At 41.9% G+C, this 26,448-nt stretch overlaps 1 protein-coding gene across 6 annotated transcripts in view; it reads right to left on the minus strand.

Annotated features, from left to right (window-relative positions):
* Positions 1-26,448, minus strand: part of CTNNA2 (catenin alpha 2) — a 1,145,386-nt gene that overhangs the window by 306,049 nt on the left and 812,889 nt on the right. Inside the window, exon 1 of one of the 6 annotated variants that reach the window (XM_039914700.1) lies at positions 21,469-21,487. The exons of the other annotated variants lie outside the window; for them this stretch is intronic. The gene's annotated coding sequence lies outside the window, so the exon portion shown is untranslated. Of the gene's footprint in view, positions 1-21,468; positions 21,488-26,448 lie in introns of those variants that run through there. 6 annotated transcript variants of the gene reach the window in all.

Below are 26,448 nucleotides of genomic sequence, written 5' to 3' on the forward strand. Positions count from 1 at the left end.
ACCAAATCTGGATATAAAATCCCAAATGGGCAGCTAGCAAGGGGATTGGGAAGACATGGATCGATCTGTACTACTGGGTACTCATGTGTCTGCTGTTTAATGGTCAAGCAGAAAGAGTTCAAGCCTGGGAGTCAGAAGGCCTGGGTTCTAATTCCAGTCTGCTGCGTGACCTGGGGCAAATCACTTATCTTCTCTGTGCCTCAGTTTCCTAATCTGTAAAATGGAGATTCAACAGCTGTTCTCCCTCCTAATAATAATAATAATAATGTTGGTATTTGTTAAGCACTTATTATGTGCAGAGCACTGTTCTAAGCGCTGGGGTAGGCACAAGGGAACCAGGTTGTCCCACGTGGGGCTCACAGTCTTAATCCCCATTTTACAGATGAGCTAACTGAGGCACAGAGAAGTTAAGTGACTTGCCCACAGTCACATAGCTGACAAGTGGCTACTTAGATTGTGAGGTCCATGTGGCACAGGGAGCTGTACCCAACCTTATTATCTTGTACCCCACTTTTAGTACTATGCTTGGCACATTGTGAGCACTTGACAAGCACCATAATTATCACTACTGTTATTAATATTACATCATGGCGTGATTAGTCTCCCTCTCAGTCATGGCACCCTGCCCATGGCACTGAAAGAAGTTGACATCCCTGCTCTTCCGTATGGAAACTGAAGGGGAGTTTGGCAGAGTTGGCATTCTTAGTGTGAAGAAGTTTTAAAGCAAATTTCTGATCATCAGCTTCAAGGGCCTTCTCTTACCTGGGTACTCTCTTCTTATCGTCTCAGTCTTTGTTTTCTTCACTATTCATTCATTCAATTGTATTTATTGAGTGCTTACTGTGTGCAGAGCACTGTACTAAGCGCTTGGAAAGTAAAATACAGCAATCAATCAATCCCTGCCCACAACGGGCTCACAGTCTAGAAGGCGGGAGACAGACATCAATACAAGTAAACAGGCATCAATATCAATAAATAGAATTATAGATATAGACCTAAGTGGGTTGGGGTGGGGAGAGGGGGGAAGATCAAAGGGAGAGAGTCACAGTGACATGGAAAGGAGTGGGAGCTGAGGAAAAGTGGGGCTTAGTTTGGGAAGGCCTCTTGGAGGAGGTATGCCTTCAGTAGCATTCCCAGATGAACTTCTCAAACATCCCTTGCCACTAAATTCTACCGCCTCCAAGCCATCAAGCCATGCTCATGCCTTTCCCCACCTGAAACAGCCCTCCCCTTGAGCTTTACCAAATCACATCCCTAATTCCTCTTTCAAAATCTTTCTTAAAAGCCACAAACTCCTTGGAGCATTCCTTGATTAATACCTTGACCTTCCAAGTTATGCCTTTCTCATAATCCATATGTACCTATTTGTTAATAAGTTGCTTCTCCAATCTGTGTTTATTCTTTCAATCCATCATCATGGCAAATCTTCTTCATCAGATCCTATCTCTTTGAAGTGCTACTTTTACTTATTTATGTCCCCCAAGGGTCTAGGACATATTCTACATATAATGGATGCTCAATATATAATATGGATTATACTGATTTAATTGTAACCAAATCCTCCATCTCAAAAGTTATTAATGATGATAATATTTGCGGTATTCATTAAGCATATGTCAAACACTGAACTAACCATTGGGGTAGATACAAAATGATCATGTCAGACACAGTCCCTGACCCCCTTGGGGCTCACAGTCTAACAGGGAGGGAGAAGAGATCATTCACCCTGATTTTACAGATGAGGAAACCGAGGCCCAGAGAATAAGTGAAAGCTCTTCAGAGTGGGAACCAAGTTCAGCAAATTGGGATTCTGAAAGTCTAATGTCCATGAGGGTATTTTATTGAGACTAACAGTGGGACTGTTCCTAGGCTGCTTAACTTTTGGTGCCTCAATTTCCTACTTCCCAGGGCCAGCTTACTCTCCTTCCCCAGCCACCTATAGTGATTTTTCAGGCACTAATGTAAGTAAAAGCATTTGCACTTCAGAAAAAACAACAGGAAAAACCGATACTGTCCTATGGCTGCCTTTGTCTCCAATTTCATTCCCAATACTTTTGGATCCCCAAGAACTCTCAATAGTTTTCGATTTAAAAAATGCCAAATGTAAAATTTGGAAGTTACTAAGACCCACCAGAGAGTTAAGGGATATCTAAAGTTTCCGGAGAGTGAATGCTGAGCTAATTCGAACACAAGATCTTCTGTGGAAAATCCAAATACTGATGGAAAATCATCACAATCAACAGTGTCATAAAGTGAGAGGTGCCAAGACTGTGACATAGTCTATTTATTAAATGGGATACATTTCCTAATTGATAAAAATGGGCATGGAAATTGTCACTGTAGTTCGCAGGTGGAAAATGGAAATGCTCCTTCATCAAAGTGCTTTGCACACAGTAAGGACTCAGTGAATGTGATTGAATGAATCAAAGTACATCTTGGGATTTTTGAGAAAGGAACTTCAAAAACTTGCAAAAAGGGAGAAATTTTAAGTTGAGGTCCTGGATGGACCTGGCCTTGGATATTGTAGTGAAGTAGAATATTTTCATAAATTTGAATCAGAAACATACAGCAATATTTTGGGTGTGGCTTCATAGGACATAGTAAGAGGGTATTATCTACCTCTCTACATCAGCTCTTCACTGTAAAGTCACTAAACAATGATTGCAATTACAATATTTATTTTAAATGAAGGATTGAATTCAAGATTTACAACCAATCCATCAGTGGTGTTTACTGAGTATTTACTTTGTGCAGAGCACTGTACTAAGCACTTGGGAGAATACAGTGCAACAGAGTTAGCAGACAGTTTCTCTGCTCACAATGAGCTCCACTCTCTGAGCCTAAGCCAACAAAGATATTCATTCATTCTTTCAATAATATTTATTGAGCGCTTACTGTATACAGAGCACTCCACTAAGTGCATGGAAGTGCAATTCAGCAATAAAGAGAGACGATCCCTGCCCACACCGGGATTACAGTCTAGAAGGGGGGAGACAGACATCAAAACAAGTAAATAGGCATCAATATCAATTAATAGAATTATAGACATAAATTTTGTTTCCCTAAATTATTCTTCTCCCAGGAATCAGATTTAAATTATAATTAATGGACTTTTTTTCTTGTAATTTGGGGGAAGGTTTTACCTAGAACCACACCAAAGGGAAGAATCATTGTCCTAAGCAAGCTGCAGTTCTGAAGAAAGGTCTATAGGGTCCTAGTTACGGCAAGTTCTTTCTCTGCTAGAAACCCTCCCTATAAAAATTAATAGAGAAAACAATTAGTGATTGATAAGGACCTGAAGAAAGAGGGGAGAAATGGGATTTTTGCTCAATGGGAAAGAGCCAACAGAGATTATATACCTTGCTCTCATTTCATCAGAGGAGGAGGAGCCAGAAATGAAATCTGAAAGATGAGGGGAAAGTTTCTGTAGGAAGAGATGGGGGATTTTTCCAGGAAGGGCTTGAGTGTAAAAAAGAAATTTGTGGTGCGTGGTGTGGCCCGGGCAGCCTGCTGACACATCAGTCCATCTAGCCCAATAATCTGATTCTGGCAAAGGCAAAGAATGCTTTCTTTTTTTTTTTATGGTATTTGTTAAGCACTTATTAATTGCCAGGCATTGCCCAAACCACTGGGGTAGAAACAAGCTAATCAGGATGAACACAGTTCTGTCCTACATGGGAATCACAGTCTCTATTCCCATTTTACAGATGAGGTAACAGGCTCAGAGCAGTGAAATGACTTACTCAAGGTCACACAGCAGACAAATGGCAGAGCCAGGATTAGAATCCATCTCCTGCCGACTCCTAGGCCCACGGTCTATCCACTAAGCCATGGTGTTTGAAGGAACTATATGATGGCTGGGTTCTGATAATCCACGCTGTTGGTGAGTATTCCATCTCCAACTTTTCCTCCCAACATATGGACCACTCAATTCATTTATTCAAAATCCTCTTGAACCTAACAGTACTTTTGGCCTGTAGAATTTCCTGTGGAAAAATTGTTTTATGTTCACCACCTACTGGGTGAAGAAGTGTTTCCTTGTTTGTAACTACCACTTTGAGCTTCAACAGATTCGGCATCTATGTGATGCTGTGAGATCGAGGCAATTATGTTCCCCACCAAACCTCACACTGAAAAGGCTCCTTCCTCCTCATGACCTTGGTAGCCCTTCTCTAATTTCTGCTTCTCTTATTCAGTTACGTTCTTTTGAAGATACAGTGACCAGAAGAGCACATGCTGTTTCTGGAGCAGATGTTTCACAGTCTTATATAAAGGCAAGATACATCTTTAGTTTCATATGTGGCTTAGAGAAGCAGCATGGTGTAGTGGATAGAGCACTGGCCAGGGAGTCAGAAGGTCATGGGTTCTAATCCCAACTCTGCCACTTGTCTGCTGTGTGACAGTGGGCAAGTCACTTCACTTCTCTGTGCCTCAGTTACCTCAACTGTAAAAAATGGGGTATTAGAGCGTGAGCCTGTTGTGGGAAAGGAACTGTGTCTAACTCAATTTCCTTGTATCCATCTCAGCGCTTACTACAGTGCCTGGCATATAGTAAGCATTTAACAAATACCATCATTATTGAGAAGCAATGTGACTTAGTGGAAAGAGCACGGGCTTGGAAGTCAGAGGACATGGGTTCTAATCTCAGCTCTGCCACTTGTTTGCTGTGTGACCTTGGGCAAGCCACTTAACTTCTCTGTGCCTCAGTTAACTCATCTATAAAATGGGCATTAAGACTGTGAGCCCCCTGTGGGACAACTTGATTGCCTTGTATCTACCCCAGCACTTCAAACAGTGCTTGGCACATAGTAAGCACTTAGAAAATGTCATAATGATTATTATTATTTGGTTGGCCACATTGGCTGCTACCTCACATTGAACTGCTGATTTAAACGAACATTTAATAATGACACCAAAACCTTTTTCCTGAGTCGTGACTGACTACTCAAAATGCATATAGTTCTGATTTGGATGATATTTCTTAGCGACATTTCCTTATACCGGCTCACGTTGAGGCTTCTCTGCCATGTTTCTACTTATTCATCTCTCTCAGGTCTTCTGGGTGTTTATCTGCATCTGCATGGCATTTTACTGCCCAGAAGAGCTTAGTGTCAACTGCAAAATTGGAGATTACCCTGCAAGCTACATTTGTCCCTGGAGGACTCTACTTCTGGCATTTCTCAATCCTTTCACCCCCTCCCTTTCTTTCCAACTTCAGATGGTTTTTCATCCAAGAGAGATGATTTAGCCACTCCCCACTCTCCCACACCCTAGGTTGAAATTAACAAAGTCCTTCCCAGGCTCCCAAATGTTGAAAAGAAAGTTAACTATAGTACTAGTCCCAAATGCCCTTGGACTCAGCATGTAAGGACATGTCCTGGTCAAGGTTCAGGAGCCAGAGAGAAACAACTAGACCTCATGAACTGAGACCGGACTCTAGGGCTCCAAGCTCTTTTATTCTGACTTACTCAGTGACCTGGGTGAGGCGAAGCGATTTTATCAGTTACCTCATCCGTACACATCTTCATCAAGGGATATTAACCCTGACCTACTGCACAGTATTACTCTCTCTGGTGAATAGAAGAACTCTGAATATAAATATATTCATGGGATTTTATGGTTTCAAATCATCCTACTTTGGGGCTGGAGATAAGGTTGAAGCACTTGTTCATGATTCATAACGAAGAATGCCATCCATATATAGTACCGGAATTGAAACATTTTAGTTCAGAGGTTTCAAAAACTGCCATTAAAATTGACCCCCAAACCCCAAGATCAAAGCAGTAAAAACAAGGAGGCACATTAGCTGCCCACTTTTAGCTCATTAATTTTTATCTTCTAAGGCAAAAAGGGTTTCAATTCTTGGGAAAACACATGGCTTACTTGGTTCTTTGGTGAAGCAGCCTCTAAAGGGGTATTAAGGGATCGCTCTGTGGAGGAAGTGGTCTCCTTAGGCTCTACTTATGGAAGGTACTATTTGGGAAGCAGTGGGTCTAGTGGAAAAAGCACAGGCTTTGGTGTCAGAGGACCTGGGTTCTAATCCCAGCTCCTTCACTTGTCTCATGTATGTCCCCGAACAAGCCGTTTAACTTCTCTGTGCCTCAATTACCTCATCAGTAAAAATGGGAATTAAGACTGCAAGTCCCATGTGGGCCATGGATTGTGTTCAACCTGATAGCTTGTATCTACTCTAGCACACAGTACAGTGCCTGGTACATGGTAAGCACTTAATAAATGTCAATTAAAAAAAATTTTAAAGTGTTGCAAATCAATTCCACACGGCTATCCCTCTCACAACGAAGGCGACTTTCACTTTGCTGTGTTTCTTTGTTTCCGAGGAATAACCAATGCTCTTTTATATCACTTCCCTCTTTTAGATAGGTTTTCATTTACATATCAACAGTGATCTGTTTTCCCAACCATTATATATATCCTAATATAAGGGCCCCACATAAAATTAATTTCCTTGTGCCAGGATAAAGTTCTCAGAAGGATACTCATCACACTAAGAATTGCTAGCTTGATGATCACAATGAAAAATTTACTCCACTCTCTCCATTATTATCATTTGTTTCCTTTTGTTCTTTTCTGCTTTTCCCTTTTCCCATCGCAAAGCTTTCTATCAGCTTCTCTGGTAAGAAGATTTTCATTCTAAGCACAAACTAAGCCCTCCCAAATCATTAGGCAGCACATCGAGCTGTGGTAAACTGGCCACAGCCACTTTCTTCTGTATGTTAATCACTTAATATTTTCATTATGGGCAGTGGAATTGCCCTGGCCAAGACTGGCTTTACCGCTCGTAAGAGTCAGCCTGAGAATCACTTCAACAGGGAACACATTTTTAAAGGGCTAGCCAGGGCCGGGTAGGATGATAAGCCACACATGGCTGAATTTTGCTCGAGGAATCAGTGTTGACCTGGTGGAGTAACCCCACTGCTTCACTTTTACCTCGATTCCTCCCATTCCCCAGTTCCTTTCTCAGATTGCACTGTCTGCCATTCCCACTGTTTTCTTCCAAAATGTTCTTTCGGTTGGAAAATTCTCCAGAAGGATTTCCAAGGCTCATAGGTAAAGTGTCCAATGACTGTTTCCATTTCTTCCATTTTCAAACATCGCTATGTTTATATCTCCTGCAAGTGGCTGGCTGCCTATAAAATCCTGTTTATGAACTCAGTCCTCACCCACACTTCTCATGAGCCAGTAGTCCAAGTCTACTCTCCAGTCTTGATTATATCTCCCCCGATTATCTTGTTTCTAGCCCAGTGCTTAGTACGGAGCTTCCTGCCCCTGAATCCCTGAATCCCTGCCCCAATCCCTAGACTTCTGGGCTAAAAATGCTCATTAGGACTTGCTTAAAATGATCCCACACCCAACGAGCAATGAAGAGAAGCCCCCTACTGGGTGCCTCATCTTTGGCTCAGGCTGCTTGGAGAGGTTTTTTTTTTCCTTAAAAATGTACCCTTCATCCTTGCTCTTGAGTTTTCTTTTATTTTTTCTCACCTAACTCCTCTATTTTATTGAGCAAGTTTGTTCGTTCCTTAATAAATTTTGCTTTTACTGCTCAGAGCATTACGGGGTTGACGTTTTTAGTGAGGATGTTGAGATTTCCCCAGTTTTTGTTTATCGTTCATCGTCTCACCCTCATGGACAGCCTCAGACCTTCCCAAATGAAAGATTGATGCTCACCCAGCATGGCCTACACCTGAAAATCCATTAACAATTAACAGCTGGGGAAAACGGGCTGGATTCAAAGTCTCAGAGTCTGCCAGTCGTGTGGAAGGAAAGGCCAAATCTGAGTGCTGCTCATCGGCCCAGTGACTTAATACATTAATAGCCTGTTCAATGACATCTAAAACTATGGATTGTTCATAAATAAAATGGTGTTCTTTCTCCACATAAGATGGGATCAGAAAATGGAAGAGTGGTGCTTGTCTGCTGGAGAAGAATAGTTAAGCAAGGAAAGTCAGGCATCCAGTTAACTCTTGCTTCACTTTCCAGTAATAATAAAGAGTTTGAATATCCCAGTGTGTTATATGCTATTTTTTCCAAGAGGCTGGGTTATGTGGATAAAAAAATGCTTTGCACGCAGTAAGTGCTTAAAATACTATTGCTATTACAATTATGTCACAATTTGAAAACTCTTACACATAATAATAATCCAAATAGTACATCAGTGACCTGAGAACTTCAATCCAGAATATTTAATTGAAAACTGAATTCCCCAATCCTTTTCCCTGAATCTGTCAGGTTGCTGAATGTTTAAAAGGCTTGAAAAGGTAACTGGCAAGGCCTCTTACACCCTAAAATAGAGGGGGAGGAGGAATGGCCAGCATCTCTCCAGTTCATCCTCAGCAGCAGAAGTATTTGCTGAGCATCCATTGTGTACAGAAGACTGTACTGAATTCTTATTAAGTTCACCATCCGAGATCATTTTTGGGGTGGTGTACGATAAAAATGCATGACAAAATGCCTGTCCTCAAGGAGTTCATATTCTGGGTGTCTACCATGTGTAGAATACTGTACTGAGTATCTATTATGTGCAGAGCTTGATTCTGGGCATCAATTATAGACAGAACACTGTTCTAGCTACCTACTTCGGGAGTGCTCCATATTTGAGACTTAATAATAATGTTGGCATTTGTTAAGTGCTTACTATGTGCAGAGCACTGTTCTAAGCACTGGGGGAGATACAGGGTCATCGGGTTGTCCCACGTGAGGCTCACAGTGAATCCCCATTTTATAGATGAGGTAACTGAGGCACTGAGAAATTAAGTGACTTGCCCACGGTCACACAGCTGACAAGTGGCAGAGCTGGGAGTCGAACCCATGACCTATGACTCCGAAGCCCAGGCTCTTTCCACTGAGCCACGCTGCTTGAGACTTGGAAACATGGTTCCTGCCTTCAAGTAGTAATACTAGTAATAATATTTATTAGGCATTTGCTATATGCAGAGCAGAATGCTAAGCATTTGGAAGAGAGTACACAGGTGGGAACTGGGCACAGATCCCTGTCCTGGAGGGGCTCCCAAAGTAAGCATATTAATGGGGAGATGGGCTTGCAGTGAGAACCATTAGGAATGATGAAAAATTCAAACACAACACAGACAAATATACAAAATAGTCTCAAAGTCTCGGGGGATTGGAGGAGTTCGAGAGCATGCCAGAGCATGCACTGAGGTGTGCAGGGCACCATATTGGCTGGCTAGATACTAGAGGAGGATTTGCTTGATATTTTCTGTGGCAAATGTAAAATTATAAAGAGGGGATGGAGAGGTGTGGGGGTCATCCCAATGACTTGTTCTTCACTCTGCTGTGTCTGGGCATCCAGTCCTCTAACTCCTCATTGACCTGAGGGGAAATTTCAGCCTAAAGTAAGTTTTAGGAAAGATATTGGTGGTCTAGTTTCTGTAGCATTAAAAGTGGTAATGAGAAAGAAACCACTTCATTGCAAGACACCCAGAAACTGCACAAAAACCCAAAGTCAGTGTCTGTGGTTTTTGGGACTCTTCCCAGAGATGATTCTGACACCCAGAAGAGATTTAATGACCTTACTCACTAATTTGTGGCATAAATCCTACCCATGCTTCAGTGGACTGATATTTTGCTTGTCTTCTGATATACACCCTCTGAGCATAATCTCTTTTAATACTGCTTCGGTAAAATCGAATGAAAATCCCTCTCTTAAGTAAGACTGGGTTGACAACCTAGACTTTTCCCAAATTCCTATGAAAGGTAAATATGTCCCTAAAGGAACCCACATCATTACAAATTGAGGCTTTTTGCAGTGGTTTTTTTTTTTGTAGTTTTGTTGAGCGCTTGCTACTTTCCTGGTACTGTACTAAGTGCTGGGTAGATTCAAGCTAATCAGGTAGGACACTGTCCCTGTCCCTCACAGTTTTAATCCCCATTTTACAGATGTTTTAACTGAAGCACAGAGAAGTTAAGTGACTTGCCCAAGCTCACACAGCTGTCAAGGGGCAGAGCCAGGATTAGAACCCAGGACCTCGACCTCTCAGGCAGGTGCTCTTTCCACACGGTCATGTTGCTTCTCAAGTTTAGGAGACATTAGAGAAAAGATTGCTTGCTGTATGAAATGCTTTTTCCACACACTTTTAGGTGATTTTTTTGCTGTTGTTGTGGATTTTAGGTGATCATACACTTTCAGGTGGTTAGTTAATTAAATTTAATTATTTAATTGCACTGTTATTATGACTACCACTAGTACTAATGGTACTTATTAAGTGCTCACAGACTCAGTCTCACAAAGCATGCTACAACAAAACCATTGTCCTGATTTTATAGAGATGAAAACCTCAGTGCACATTTTTATCTCAGATAATTTAATCCAATTAATACTTTTGAAGAAAATGTGCCATGGAACTTTTTATGGCATTTGTTAAGCACTTATTATGCCAGGCACTGTACCGAGCTCTGAAGTAGATACAGGAAATCAGGTTGGACAGAGTCCCTGTCCCACACGTGATTTACAGCCTTAATCCTTTTACAGACTAGGGAACCGAGGCATGGAGAAGTGAAGTGACTTGCCCAAGGGCACAAAGCAAACAAGCGGCAGAGCTGGGATTAAAACACAGGTCTTTCTGACTCCCAGGCCTGTAGTCTTTCATTCGTTCACTCAATCGTATTTATTGGGCATCTGTCGTGTGCCGAGCACTGTAGTAAGTGTTTGGAAAGTACAATTCGGCAACAGATAGAGACAATCTCTACCCAACAGTGGGCTCACAGTCTAGAAGGGGAGAGACAGACAACAAAACGAAACAAGTAGACAGGCATCAATAGCATCAAAATAAATAAATGGAATTTCCACAAGGCCAAACTGCTCCTCGTGACTAGAAAGCACTTGTTTGGGCTCCAGCAGAAAGGACAGTTCTGTCACAGGATCACTGTCATTATCTCAGAACTGCACATGGCTAATCATGAAAGTAATTATGGTATCGTAGCCTAATGGAAAGAACGCAGATCTGGGAAGCAGGAGATATGGATCCTATTCCCATCTCGGCCAATTATCTGCTGTGCAACATTGGGCATCATCTTGGACACACTGAGAAGCCTGATGGAAAGAGCACGGGCTTCAGAATCAGGGGACCTGGGTTCTAATACCAGCTCTGCCACTTGACTGACCTTGGGAAAGTCACTTCACTTCTCTGAGCATCAATACTTCATCTGTAAAATGGGGATTAGGACTGTGAGCCCTATGTGAGACAGGGACATTATCTACCTCAGTATTTAGTTCAGCGCCTGGCACGTAGTAAGTGCTTAGTGCCATTTTTTTAAAAAGTCACATAACCTTTCTGCACCTCATTGATCTCATCTGTAAAATGGAGATAAAATACATATTCTCCCACTTCTTAGACTGAGAACACCAGTTGGAACAGAGACTGTGTCCACTCTGATTGTGTGGTATTTGCGTTAGTGCTTAGTACAGAGCTTGGCACATGGTAAGTACTTAACAACTATCATTAGGTGCTTACTATGTGCCAAGCCCTGGGTTAGATTCAGTACTTAGTTCCTGTCCCAAAGAGGGCTCAGTATCTAACAGGGAGGGAAAACAAGTACCTATTTTTCATTTTATAGATGAAAAAACTGAGGCAAAAAGAAGTCAGGTGACTGACCCAAGATCAAATGGCAGGACATGGTGGATCTGGAATTCGAATCCAGGTCATCTAACTCCCAGTCTTGTGGTCCTTCCACTAGACCAGGCTGATTTTTAGTAGCTATTGGTGACTTGATGGAATACTGCCTTTCACTTAAGCACTGCAGAGCTAGTGTTCACGCTACATCTATATATCCTTAGAATGTCCCTCTGCTTCCTACTCATCTGAATCCTCACTGATGTCATATGATGAATGGAATTTGGGTTTCCCCATTCAGATCTGGGACCCGGAACAACACTATGTCCTGAAATCTTTCTCCCCAAAATGTACTCTCTTCTTGCAGGTGGGCCTGGCCCTACTGAAGCTGAATAAATCAATTATCCAGATAATTTCTGCCTTAAAGAAATGTTAATGAAGAGAGTGGGTTATTTTGGACTGCATTTCATGATTGGCTGCAAAATTTCCCTGACAACTGCTCAACTCTGTTGCCTTTCAGATCTCACATTTAATCAACCACTAAATCCTGCCAATTCTTCCTCTAAAACAATTTCTGGATCCATCCATTCCTCACCTCCCAAGCCACCACCAATATATTTCAAGTATCTGTCTTATCCAGACAAAATTATTGTACTGCCCACTTCATTGGTCTCAAGGTGCTCCACCAGTCTTCTCTGTCATTCACTGTATTCTAATAGAGTTTGTTAAACACTTACTATGTGCCTTCCATGTCCCACGTGGGGCTCAATCTTAATCCCAATTTTATAAATGAGGTAACTGAGGCACAGAGAAGTAAAGTGACTTGCCCAAGGTTACACAGCAGACAAATGGCAGAGCCACGATTCGAACCCAGGGCCTTCTTACTTCCCAGCCAGTGCTGTTGCTACTTGGCCACACTGCTTTCTTTGCTCGGTGCTCCTCATACACTCACCTTTTAAGAGAAACTTGACCTCACCTTACCCATTTGCTATCCCTTCATGGCTCACAATGCCTGAAACTCTTTTCGCTTCTGATTTATTCTGCTATTTCATCTTAGAACATTTGTTCTACTTCCTATCTCACCCTTGTTCTTCCAACTCCTCCCACTTCAGGCAAGCATTTTGTATGTCTCATTAAATTCAAGATCCTTGCGTTTTGCCCCTGTTGAACTTTTCCAAGCACTTAGTACATAGTATGCTACTTAATAAGTGGTAATACATACCTGTCAATCAATCAGTGTTATTTATTGAGCACTGACTAGGTGCAGAGCACTGTACTATACACTCAGGAGAGTAACATACTACAGAGTTGGTAGGCACATTCCCTGCCCAAATGGAGTTTATGTTACCACTACTAGCCATTTCACTTTGCTTAAAAAGGCAGGATAAAAATGGCCCCATTAGGGAAATATTTAGCTACTTTTTAATGCTTTCTAAGCACTGTTTTTGCCCCTTTATTTACTTATTACCTTATGCTAAATGGAACTCTACTGAATCTTACATTTGTCGGGCAAGTTCATCAGAAAAAGACTTGGGGTCAGAATCTAACACAAGCTGAATATGAACAAGCATCTAAAATGATCCGATACTGAAAGACGCTGAGAAGCATAACAGTCCTGATACAGGATGTAATTGAGAAGCAACATGGCCTAGAGGAAAGAGCCTGGACCTCAGAGAACCCGGGTTCTAATCCTGGCTCTGCCTCTTGTCTATGAGACCTTGGACAAGTGATTCAACTACTCTGTGCCCCAGTTTTCTCATCTGTAAAATGGGGATCCAATTCCTCATCTCCGTTCCCCTTAGAGTCTGAGCTCCAGCTGGGGCAGGGATTGTGGCCAACCTGATTAACTTGTACCTACCCCAGCACTTATAATAGTACTTATATACTGTAAGTCCTTAACAAATACCATTATTAAATTAAATTAAATTCTACACAGATCAAACCATTATCAGCCAAGTGTGATTTAATTTCAGTCACAACACTTGAAAAACAATTCAATGAAATTAGAGATCATCCAGAGTAATAATGGTTATTATTGTTATCATTGTTGCTTTTGTTTTTATTGCTATTGCCCTTGTTGAACACTTACTTTGTGACACATTTCACACCAGGCTGCATTTCTGACAGCCTACTTGCCCATTGCACTTAGCAATGGCATGAATAATAATAATACTAATATTGTTGGTATTTGTTAAGTGCTTACTATGTGCAGAGCACTGTTCTAAGTGCTGGGGTAGATACAGGGTGATCAGGTTGTCCCACGTGGGGCTCACAGTTTTAATCCCCATTTTAAAGATGAGGTAACTGAGGCACAGAGAAGTTAAGTGACTTGCCCACAGTCACACAGCTGACAAGTGGCGGAGCCGGAATTCGAACCCATGACCTCTGACACCCAAGCCCATGCCCTTTCCACTGAGCCACATGAATGTACTTGGCACCTGGCATCTGGCAGAAACAAGTGAGTGTTAGAAGAGTTGTGCAAAGCATTAGCACAAGATTCAAATAATAATTGTGGTATTTGTACTGGGGTGGCCACAAACAAATCGGATTTGGACAAAGTCCCTGTCCTACCTGGGGCTCACAATCTTAATCTAGAGAAGCATCTTAGCTCAGTGGAAAGATCACGGGCTTGGGAGTCAGAGGTCATGGGTTCGAATTCCGGCTCCGCCACTTGTCAGCTGTGTGACAGTGGGCAAGTCACTTAACTTCTCTGTGCCTCAGTTACCTCATCTGTAAAATGGGGATTAAGACTGTGAGCCTCACGTAGGGCAACCTGATTACCCTGTATCTACTCCAGACCTTAGAACAGTGCTCGGCACATAGTAAGAGCTTAACAAATACCAACACTATTATTAATCTCCAACTGACAGATGAGGCCTATATAAAGTCACTTGCCTGAGAATACATAGGAGACAAATGGAGGAGCTGGAATTAGAACCCATGACCTTCCAAATAATGAGTCCATCCTCTATCAACTACGCCATGCCGTTTCCCTCTAGTTTTAGGTCCTGCGGTCCTCCTGTCATGGTTCATCTGTTGTTCTCAACCAGGAGCGCCACAAACTTAGAGAGCTGGGTAAAGCATCTTTTTCAAAGAAATGGAAGAAGATTTTCCACCCTTGTCCTACTGTGGCCTCAGAATCTGAAAGGTGGAGGGACAACAAAACTATAATAACAACAATAACCAGCAAAGCCATCTATCTCTGGGGATAATAACTGTCTGGTTCCTTTCTCCCCTCCAATCAACACCACTTTTGCTCAAAACAGCCCAAACCTTCTGATATTCCAATGTCGGTGAAGGTCTTCTGCAAAATGAAGGAACAGGGGCTGCTCCAAAGACCCAGATATAAGATAGTAGGGGCTCACAGTAGAAAGTGGAGGGAAAACAGGTCATTCATCCCCATTTTACAGGTGGGGTAGTTAAGGCACAGAGAAGTTACATGACTTGCCCAAAGTCACATAAACAACTGGCAGAGTCAGTACTAAAACCCAGTTCCTCTGACTCCCAAGCCTATGTTCTTTCCACTAGGCCACACTGCTTCGAGAAGCAGCGTGGCGCAGTGGAAAGAGCATGGGCTTTGGAGTCAGGGCTCATGAGTTCGAATCCCAGCTCTGCCACTTGTCAGCTGTGTGACTGTGGGCAAGTCACTTAACTTCTCTGTGCCTCAGTTCCCTCATCTGTAAAATGGGGATTAAGACTGTGAGCCCCACGTGGGACAACCTGATTCCCCTGTGTTTACCCCAGCGCTTAGAACAGTGCTCTGCACATAGTAAGCGCTTAACAAATACCAACATTATTATTATTTCTCCCAGGTCTTCTCCCCTTTGCTATTAAGTGAATGCAAATAGTCATATGGAGAAAGGTTCAAGGAATTGGGAGTCTTAGATTGGAAAATCTAAATTATTTCTTCCTCAAATCTGCTTTCCCCCTTTATACTGTAAGCTCCTTGGTGGGCAGGAAAGGTATCTTCCAATACTGTTGCATAGTACTCTCCCAAGAGCTTAGATTGATCGATAAAACATGTGAAGCCAGGCTCTGGCCAGTCTTCCAGTGGTGTGGAGACCTAATTCAATTTAATTAACTTCCAATTATTGAGTGCTTACTATGTGTAGGGCACTAAACTAAGTGCTTGGGAGAGTACAGTACAACAATAAACCGATACATTCCCTCCCCACAACCATTCCGGTGTGGGCAGGGATTGTCTCTCTTTATTGCTGAACTGTACTTTCCAAGCACTTGGTACAGTGCTCTGCACACAGTGAGCACTCAGTAAATACGATTGAATGAACTATCCTGACCCTATTTTCCCTGCTATTGGAAGAGTTAGTCAATCATGGATTGGCTAATCATATTGGTTGATGGTAGATGGTTTGCTGCATTTATATATTTACAGGCTCTTCCAAGGATGCACCATTGAGTAGGGGAAGGGCAGGACTGGGATTTCCTTGTCTTTCCCACAGATTCCTGCTCACAACTTGGTCAGGCAAGCGGGGAGAAGGCTGGGGTCCCTGAGGGTGGAGATTAGTGCCTGGAGAGGAGGACAGGGCATGGGTACAGCCCAAGGCCTCAGTGACTCTGCCATCCTTTCATAGTTCTCTGAGAAGCTGGAAAATCCTGGATTCGTGAATGTCGACTGGCATGCCAGAAAAGTAGGTGGGAGATGGTGGGGAAGGAGAAGCAGAGTGTCGATAGGAGTAAAGGAAATATGAGACAGTGGAGAAGAAAGAAGAGAGATGGGAATAGAAATGATATAGATCCTTGAAGGCAAGGTTTGTGTTTTTTAATGTTTAATGTTTCTGTAGGTTCTCAATGTACTTTGCTCACAGTAGGTGATCAGTATAGTGCTTGAGCACTACCTCAACGCTTCACACCCTCTGAACCACCTTAGTGATCTCCTCTTTCCACCTACTTTCTTCAACCTTCTTTGTTCCTTCCAAGCTACTGTTCTAGTTGAACCTGTCTTTCAACTTTTACTCCAATCCCTGACTCACCAGCCTGGAACTCCCTCCTTCCCCGCATAGGCCAAGCCCCAGTTTTCTCCACATTCAAAGCCTATTAAAATTCCACTCCTCCAAACAAGCTTTCCCCAGTTAATTTCCTAGTACCCAGAGCCATAGCATACTTTCCGTCTACTCGTAGTTATGAAGTTCACACCCTATTTAGCTCTTGTGCATACATAGGGGCTCATTTTTTTTTACCACTCTGGTTGTAAATATACATATTTTATGCTTGTCTCCTTTGGTAGAGTGTATGATCCTTGCGGGCAGGGAATGTCATCCTTTTATTTCTTTTTCATCATCCATTACAAAAGCAAACACTATTAGACTGGCAGATTGGGCTAAAAATCAGAAGATGAAGCAATAACGAAGGAGTCTAACTAATAGATATCTGTCTACTTGTTTTGTTTTGCTGCCCGTCTCCCCCTTCTAGACTGTGAGCCCGTTGTTGGGTAGGGATTTTCTCTGTTTCCGAATTGTACTTTCCAATGTACTTTACAGTGCTCTGCACGCAGTAAGCGCTCAATAAATACAATTGAATGAATGAATTAATTAATGAATTAATGAGTCCTTTTGCTGATGTAAATGATCACTTATTTCTGTCCCCAGGAAAGGTATGACTATTATGTCCCCCTGAAATTAGTTGTTTAGTCCAGACATGTATTCTTAGGCCTTTCCTTTCTGGGATTTGCAGGGAGCCGCATACCTCTTAGGGAGGGGGATATTGGAAGAAACTCTTCTACGACACTGCCTTGGTGACACACTGAGAGAGAGAAAAAAGGCATGCAAAGGAAAAGAGAACTTAGATCTAGTACTTCTGATTGCAGGGAAAAAAAAGGGGGGTAGGGAAGCACTGCAAGAAAAATATAAAATACTGGCCAATTTGAAATCATAAAATTTCATTTGTACTTCCTAGCTTTTAATCAAGTCACCTCTATGTATGGAGGCCTTTCATTCCTTTAACCACATATAACAAAGCTGGAGCTCCAAGCACATTTCTTTTTACAGCAAAAGTGGAAGAAACCATCATTTCCCTCTGCAGAAAGGTAATACAGTTAATATAAATAGAAAGTCCTCAGCACTGAGCCTTATTTATAGAATCTCAAGATTTTTCTTACCTCTTCTCTTTTTTTTTTTAATTACAGCTGTTGAGTTTTCAGATATTTCATGATTCTGGCATGGCTAGTGGGAGTCTAGATTGGCTGTTTGAAATGGATGCTAAAGGGTGATTCTTATAAAAATGGAATTGAGTCACGTTTCCATCTAACCCTTAGCAGTGCATATAGATGAGATATGGGCAAGAAGGGAGAAAAAAGAAAAGAACAGAATCCTTCTAGTGTGAGGACAGATGCAATGACAAGGCTGGAGTTGCCACCTACTGGAGTCTGGAAAGAATGACAACTGACATTTTTCAAAATGCCACGCTAAACTCAGTCAAAATTCCAAATCTCCTGTTCATTCTACTGCCCATCAAATGGTTAAAAATAAATTGGAAGAGAAATTATTAGTTTTCCATATCAGATTTTGGATCTTTCAGCCAATGCTTCGGGGAATTATGGCTTTATCCTTTCCTAGTCCCTAAACCAATGAAGACCATGCCTTTATACCATTTTAAATCTGCTCCTTGTCCAGATTTTTTTTTTCAATTTGTCTACAGAGACTTTCAAATTATGAATAGGGAATGTTCATTCTGCTGTAGCTAGTCTCTCTAGTGGCATTCCCGCTCCTAACAGGAAATCACTATATAAGCATTACAGTAAGGAGGTGTTATGGCATTAAAGGTAAATTCTTATAATTGCTTTCCCAGTGAATTCAGTAGAAAAGGCTACATAATACTCCAATTAATCATGGCTACCGTCTTCACAAGTGTGTATCACTCTGCTGGTTTTTCTCATACGCTGGAGAGCAAGGTCTCCTCTCCAAATCCCATTTCTCAGAAGCGACCTCTATTTCCTCAGCATACAGCGTCAGTTGTAGAAACAAAGGTTTCTACAATGGGGTGGCAGGAGGGGAAAGTAAAATGAAAAAGGATGAATCACTCAGTATGCCAACATTTCACTACTCCAAAAAAGAACATTTTCAGAGTTCAGAAGCCCCTATAATCATCAATTCAGAGATGAAAGGGGAAAAAAGACTTCTTAAACTTACAAAACCCAAGCTGTAGCTTTGTTTCTGGTTTAACATACTTAAGTGGAGTAAGAGTTGAGTAGGGAAATATACTGAGATTAAAGGAGAAATGATGTTCTATATTCACAACCAAATAATCCAATATATAAATCAGATACCCAGACAATAATAACCAGTGGGAATATCCGTCGCAAGAGGCATCACTCTGATGAGGAAACCAAATGAACCCTTAAGCCATAAAGATTTTGAACTTTTTGTGACTTAAAAAAAAGGGATATCATATAAACCTTAGGATATTGACCTGTAGCTTGAAGCCCTTTTGTATTGCCCAACATTGGTGAGTGCCCCTGCAGAAAAAACAATTCAATAGATCTTATTGAGATTATTTTACACAGATTATTTCTTTGCTAAAAGTCTTCTTGAATAATTGGTGCTATCATTTGCTAAGGGCCAGGTTATTTTACACCCTGGTTTGAAATTCCATTTTTATTCAGTTTTTTCTTTTGACTGGAGGGTGATCTTTAATTGCAGCTCTAAGTCAACCAAGTACAGTAAACAAGTCATTAAGCATTATAAAACTGAAGCATAACTCTAATATTGGCTGAAGGCAACCTGCTTATTGTTTCTTGTTGAGCTCATGAATGGTAAAAATGGATCAAGACCATACAAAGAGACCCCTTACTCCTATCAAAAGGACAGATATTTCTAAATGATCTCAACAGCCCAAACACTAAAATCTACTCTCCTTCGTGGTCCTGACATTTCATCCATAAACGCATATGTGAAGCAGTCCAGGCTCATTCATCTAACCAAGTTCCAGCATCCTGATCCCTTTCCAAGATGGGAAGCCAGTGCCTGCGGCAAAAGTACGTGGTGACCACTGACATGTTGAGACCCGGCAGAGAGTTGGCATAAGAGTAGTGAATGACAGGACTTGGGAATCACGGCCATCGAGACACATGTGATATCTCCCACATTATGCTGGCATGCACATTGGTGTGGTGACATTATAAAAATGTCAGTTTTGCAGACACTGGCTCAATACTAGCCAAGTTGGCCTGAGCCAAGGGATTTTCTCCAGGTCCCCCTAGGTCCATGAGAATGTACATCTGTCACAAGAGCAGTAGCTGCAGGAGAAGGAAGCTCTGCTCTGAAAATGAGAATTCTGGAACTAAAGGCAATTGGTTCCATACCCATACTAGACAGGAGAGAGACCAGTTGAAAATCAGACCCTTCCCTGAGAAACAGGACCTCTAGTCGCCATGCCAAGTAAGATGGCCATTTGGATAGAGCACAAGCCTGAAGGGCCTAGGTTCCAATCCCAACTCCACCACTTGTCTGCTGCATGACCTTAGGCAAGTCACTTCATTTCCCAGTGACAGTTACCGCATCTCACAAAATGAGGATTGAGACTGTGAGCTCCATGGGGGACAGGGTCTGTGTCCAACCGGTGTCCAACCTGACCCAATCTTGTGTCTACCCTTGCTTTTAGGAGCAGCATGGCCTAGTGGCAAGAGCCCAGGCTTGGGAGTCAGAGGTTGTGGGTTCTAATCCCAGATCCACCACTTGTCTGCTGTGTGACCTTGGGCAAGTCACTTAACTTCTCTGTGCCTCAGTTACCTCATCTGTGAAACGGGGAATGAGACTGTGAGTCCCACTTGGGACAAACTGGTTTCTTTGTAATTACCCCAGTGCTTAGAATAGTGCTTGGCACATAGTAAGCACTTAACAAGTACCATAATTATTATTATTATTATTATTATTAATGCAATACTTGGCACATGGTAAATACTTAACAAATATCACAATTACTATTATTATTGCTTAGAGCATGGGAGGGCTTCCTATTACAATTTCTTCCTGAGAAAATGAAATGAGCTTTATGCCCAACCATCTTGGGTTGGCGGCAACTCTACAACACCCCTGGAAGTGAGGAGTCCAGGAGGTAATTTGGGGCATTATTTCTGAAGTGACTGCACCAGCTTCCCTTCTTCTCCAGTGATAACGTCAGGATGTTGAAGCACATTTACTATTGTCATAGTAACATGAATTGAATCTCATTGGTTTCCTCCAGGAAAACAAGAGTTCCTTCCCCAAACATGGATACCAGGCTCAGTCAGAGGTAGATTCAGCCCTCAGCTCGAATCCCACAAGGCCACGAAGGCTGCCTGAGCAAATCTGTGGGCAGAATTCAGTCCACATGTGTGGGAACTTATTTGGAAAGGGAACAGTCATTTTTCATGATTAAGCCAATGTGGGCCCAAATTATGTGTTACTATGACAATGGTAAATAGTTTTTATGGCTTTCGGTGAAGTCATTTGCTGAGCAGCATGTGTAACTGAAGGCCAAATTTAGCTCTTGCTGCTGCACATATATGTACTAACGCACAGCGCTATTTTTGTAAGCTGGGCCAGGAAATTGGGGGAGAGAGAGAGAGAGAGACAGAGGGGAAAAAGATGCATGATGCATTATCAGTCACAAGACGTTTTACAGACGTGACCTGCACTGATTTTGATTTAGTAGCTCTAACTAATAAAAGCTTGGCTCTCTATCAGATCTGAAGAAGTAAATCAAGCACTCTCTTGTCAAATTATAATTAATTTGCACTACAAAAAAAGCACAAATGAGCCAAGTGTTCTGTAAAAATTGTCTCAAATGCAGAAAAAAAGCACGTATGCCCCATTGTTGCTTCTGTAGGGAGGATAATGTAGTTTTTCTATGAAATCGAACACTGATTTGACACAAAACAGAGCACCTTCAGAAGAGTTCCATCTTTTCAGCCTCATACACAGATTATGAGGCCCGGTACTGCACACCATGTTAGCAGAAATAAGGTATTGATTGTATAGACCTGCAAAAAAAATGAACTTGCATGAAAATGTTCTTCAAACCATGATTTGCTGTTTCATTCCCCATCATGGATATATTCATTTATTGTATTAGGCTATGCAGCAATTAGCTGAGGCTGTAAAATGAGCCTTTTCAATTAGTTAGAAAAACAAAGTAAATTAGAAACACAAAAGCCCATGGTCAACTGCTCAAAAAAGATTTATCAGAGTATTACGCGTAGGTGCAGTGTGTTTGCATCTGTTTTAGGAATTCACTCTACATTATAAATTGTTTTAATATATCTGGTTCAATAAAAGTGTTCTGTGTTCACCTCACATAATTGTCTCAAATAAACTTATTCCCTCCAATCAGATGGCAGTGGGGAGCTGGGGGGGGGGGGGGGGGGAGAGGGAGTTTCTCATTCCTGGAAATTTGCCAGTCATCCTATCAGATTCTAAACATTCCCTTCCACTGGGATTTCTGACTAACCGAAGGGCTGAGAATCCTTCCTGGCCTATTTGAACTCCTTTGGAACTCTCCCAGTCTTCCAGTTGATCAATCAATGTTATTTATTGAATGTTTCTAGTGTGCCAAGCACTGTACTATGTGCTTAGGAGAGTACAATACAACAGAGTTGGTAAACACAGTCCCTGACAACAAGGAGCTCACAGTCTAAAGGGAAGATTGACATCAAAATAGATTACAGATAGGGGAAATGTCACACTACAACATCACCATCCTTCCTATCTCACAGGCCAGTAATCTTGACATCATTCTCAATTCATCTCTCTCAATCAATCAGTCTTTTTATTGAGCTTTTACTATTTGCAGAACACTATTCTAAGCGCTTGAATTCACATATTCAACCTGTAACCAAATCCTGTCAGTTCTACCTTCACAACATCTTTAAAATCTGCTCTTATCCCTCCATCAAAACTGCTTCCATATTGATCCAAACACTTATTATATCCCACCTTGACTATTGCAGCAGCCTCCTTGTTCACTTCCCAGCCTCCTGTCTCTCCCCTCTGCAGTCCACATAATTTTTATACTAAACTTCTCAGTACATCTCCCTCCACTCCTCAAAATACTCCAGTGGTTGCCCATCTACCTCCACATCAAATAGCATCTCTTTATTATTATTATTGTTATTATTATTATTAAGTGCCATCGAGTCATTTCCTATTCATAGTGACTCCATGGATATACTTTCTCCAAAATGTCCCGTCCTCTGCCATAATCCACAACCTTTCTAATGGTTCTTCTGTTAGCACTGTCAGGGTCTCTATCCATCTAGCTGCTGGTCTGCCTCTTCCTTGTTTTCCCTGCACTTTTTCTAGAGAATTAGTCTTCCTGATTGTGTGTCCAAAATATGCTAATCTAAGTGGAGTTATTTAGCCTTCCAAAGACCACTTTTCCTTAATTTGTTCTAAAATCTATTTTTTTTTGTTATTGTTTCTCATGGTATTCCTAGAATCTCTTTACCATTGACTTTTAAGGCATGCAATAGGCTCGTCCCCTTACCTCACTGATTTCCTACAACTCAGTCTGCACATTTCAATCCTCTAATAGTCTACCTCACTCTAACCTATCTCACTGCCAACCTCTTGCCTACATCCTTGCTCAGGCCTGAAACTCCCACCGCCTTCATATTCAACAGACCACCACTCCTTGACCTTCCTTATCAAAATCACATCTCCTCCAAGAGGCCTTCCCTGACTAAGAACTCATTTCCCATACTTACCCTCCATTCTGTACCACCTATGCACCCTTTCAGCATTTGATTTTCACCCTACCCTCAGCCCCACAATGCTTATACCCTGCCATTTCCCCTCTCTGTAATTTATTCAATGTCTCTCTCCCCATTTAGACTATAAGATGCTTGTGGTCAGGCATCAAGTCTACCAACTCTATTGCACTGTATTCTCCAAAGCACTTAATATAGTATACTGCATACGGTAACTACTCAATAAATACTATTGGTTGATTGATTATACAATTGAAATGTATATTAGGATTGTGGAGCTGGGGGTGGCATGAATATCAAAGTACTTAATGGGTACAGATCCATCGTTATCATCATAATCATCATCATCATCAGTTTATTAAGCCCTTATTGTGTGCAGAACACTGTACTAAGTGCTTGGGAGAGAATAACATATCGGTATATATGTTCCTTTTATAGGTGATGCTTAGTACAGTGCTCTACATAGAGTTAGTTCACAATACTTGCCAATAATTGAGAAAATGAATAAAGTGTACATTCCATGCCCATGATTTCTAATATTTTTTTGGACGGATCAGTAAACATAGTGATTAGTATAGGGTTCTGCAAGCACTGAGCATTTGTTCAACATATGTTTGTTAACTCATTGTGGGTAGAGAACATGTCTAAATCTGTTGTATTGTAAGCTCCCAAGTGCTTAATACGTTTAGAGCTCAATAAATACCACAGGTGATATGTTTGCTGATGTCAATGAAAATGGGGATGGCGATGATCAGGATGATAATATTGATGAGGGTGATAAAGGTGATGATGATGATGTAGATGATGAAAATGTTGGTAATTATAATGCTGCTGATGAAGACGCTGTTAATGGGAACGATGATGCTCTTGAACTTGGAAGATTCTTTTCCCAGTAATTTCCTAACTGTCGTACTGTGGGAGGGCCCTTCACTCTAGTGTGGAATAATATGTTGAAGAGTATTTATTTAGAGATGCTTGGCCCAGTTTTGCCTTGCTGGTTAGGTGAAGAGGTGGCTGCCTCCTCCTAGAAAAAAAAAGTAGCTCAACTACTTCAATTCTCCCATATTTTAAAGGGTTTTTAACATCAACTCTGAGGGGCTGTCTAGGGCCAGTGAGCTCCACATGTACAACCATCAGCATATCCTAGAATGACTCTTTCACCACATATACTCCACGAATATGAAGCAGCGTGGTCTAGTGGATAGAGCACGGGCCTAGGAACCAGAAGGAATCGGGCCACCTGTCTGCTGTGTGATCTTAGGCAAGTCACTTCTCTTCCCCCAAGTGAGCAGCGTGGCTCAGTGGAAAGAGTCCGGGCTGGGGAGTCACAGGTCGTGGGTTCGAATCCCGCTCGGCCATCTACCAGTTGTGTGACCTTGGGCAAGTCACTTCTCTGGGCCTCAGTTCCCTCATTTGGAAAATGGGGTTAAAACTGTGAGTCCCACATGGGACAACCTGATACCCTTGTATCCCCCCCAGGGCTTAGAACAGTGCTTGGCACATAGTAAGTGCTTAATAAATAACACCATTTTTATTATGGTTCTCTGTGCCTCAGGTACCTCATCTATAAATTGGGGATTAAAACTTTAAACCCCATGAGGAACAGGGATTCTGTCCAACTTGATTTGCTTGTAACCACCCCAGTGCTTGGTGCAGTGCTTAGCACATAGTAAGCGCCTAATAATACCACAATTATTATAATTATTACAGTGTGCTTTAATTTGAATGCCTTTCAAAATATGGGAAGAGCAAGTTGTTGCACAGTTTAGCATTTCAACTGAAATAGTATAACCAGACAAAATTAATTTGAGGGGCAGGAATGGGTAATGGGAGAGAGATGAAATCAGTTCCCTTAAAGATGGAACCAGTCCTCGGTCTTGTTGTCCGCCTTCATTTGGAGCAAAACACAGATTGGGAGGGTTCTTCAGAAAGAAACACAAGATAGGAAGTTATGCTGGCAATGGGACAGTTCCAATTGGTGGGTATTTTCTTTTACTGCTTAATTGTCCTGAACTAAAAACAAGTGAGAAGCATTTGCTCTTTAACCCCCAGTTGGCCACTTGGAGGTAAATGGGGTAGTAGGTATCACCTTGCCCACTTTACAGGCCAAGCACCTGAGACCTAAAAAAAATAGCACTGAGAGGTTTTTTGGTGGGGGACAGGGTTTAATGGTATTTGCCAAGCATTTACTATGTGTCAGGCACTGTACTAAGCATTGGGGTAGATACAAATCAATCAGGTTGGACACAATCCCTGCCCCACACTGGGCTCACAGTCTTAATCCCCATTTCACAGATGAGGTAACTGAGGCACAGAGAAGTTAAGTGACTTGCTCAAGGTCACAGAGCAGACAAATGGGGGAGTCAGAATTAGAACCCAGGACTGCCTAATTCCCAGGCCTGTGCTCTAATCTACTAGTTTACACTACTTGAATGCCAGCCTGGATTGACCCCAGATTGGACTAGAGAATTATGGATCCTTCACATAGACTGGTTTCCCCAAAGTCATCTGTTGATCATGAGCTAAAGGTTGGCTTTGTTTGTTATAACATGAGATGGGCTCTGGCTCTAACACTTAGGCTAATTGTCTATTTAATAATAACAATGATGGCATTAGTTAAGAGTTTGCTATGTGTCAAGCACTGTTCTAAGCACTGGGGTAGATACAAGGTGGTCTCACCCCTGCTTTTAAATTCTAATTCCTAAAGTTTCAGGTGGTGACCAGTTTTTCCAACAGGGCTTTCCAGTTCCTGGTACTCCAAACAGTGGGTGTACAGCAAACACTTCTGAATGATTTTATTTTTAACTCTTTCTCATCCTACGGGGCTTTGAAAGAGAGTGTGAGTAGCATTCACACCTACTGAATGCTGGACTACTTTTCCCACTTGGGTCTCAACAGATTTTTAGAAATCTCTGCAATTCTCCCAGCAATCATCTGAGATAGAAGAGTACTACTCAACATTCTGCAAGCTGAGACAGCAGCAGAGAGTGCTGAAGAGAGTGCTAAAGAGTGCTAACCTTCTCACTGTACCTCAATCTCATCTATCTAGTCACCGATCTCTCGCCCACATCCCGTCTGTCTCTGCACGGCCGGCCAGGAGAATTCATGTCACCATCTCGCTAGTCTTCGGAGGTTGACCTTCTGTGCTCACGAACCCAA

Source organism: Ornithorhynchus anatinus, chromosome 18 (assembly GCF_004115215.2).
Source record: "Ornithorhynchus anatinus isolate Pmale09 chromosome 18, mOrnAna1.pri.v4, whole genome shotgun sequence".
Taxonomy (NCBI): Eukaryota; Metazoa; Chordata; class Mammalia; order Monotremata; family Ornithorhynchidae; genus Ornithorhynchus; species Ornithorhynchus anatinus.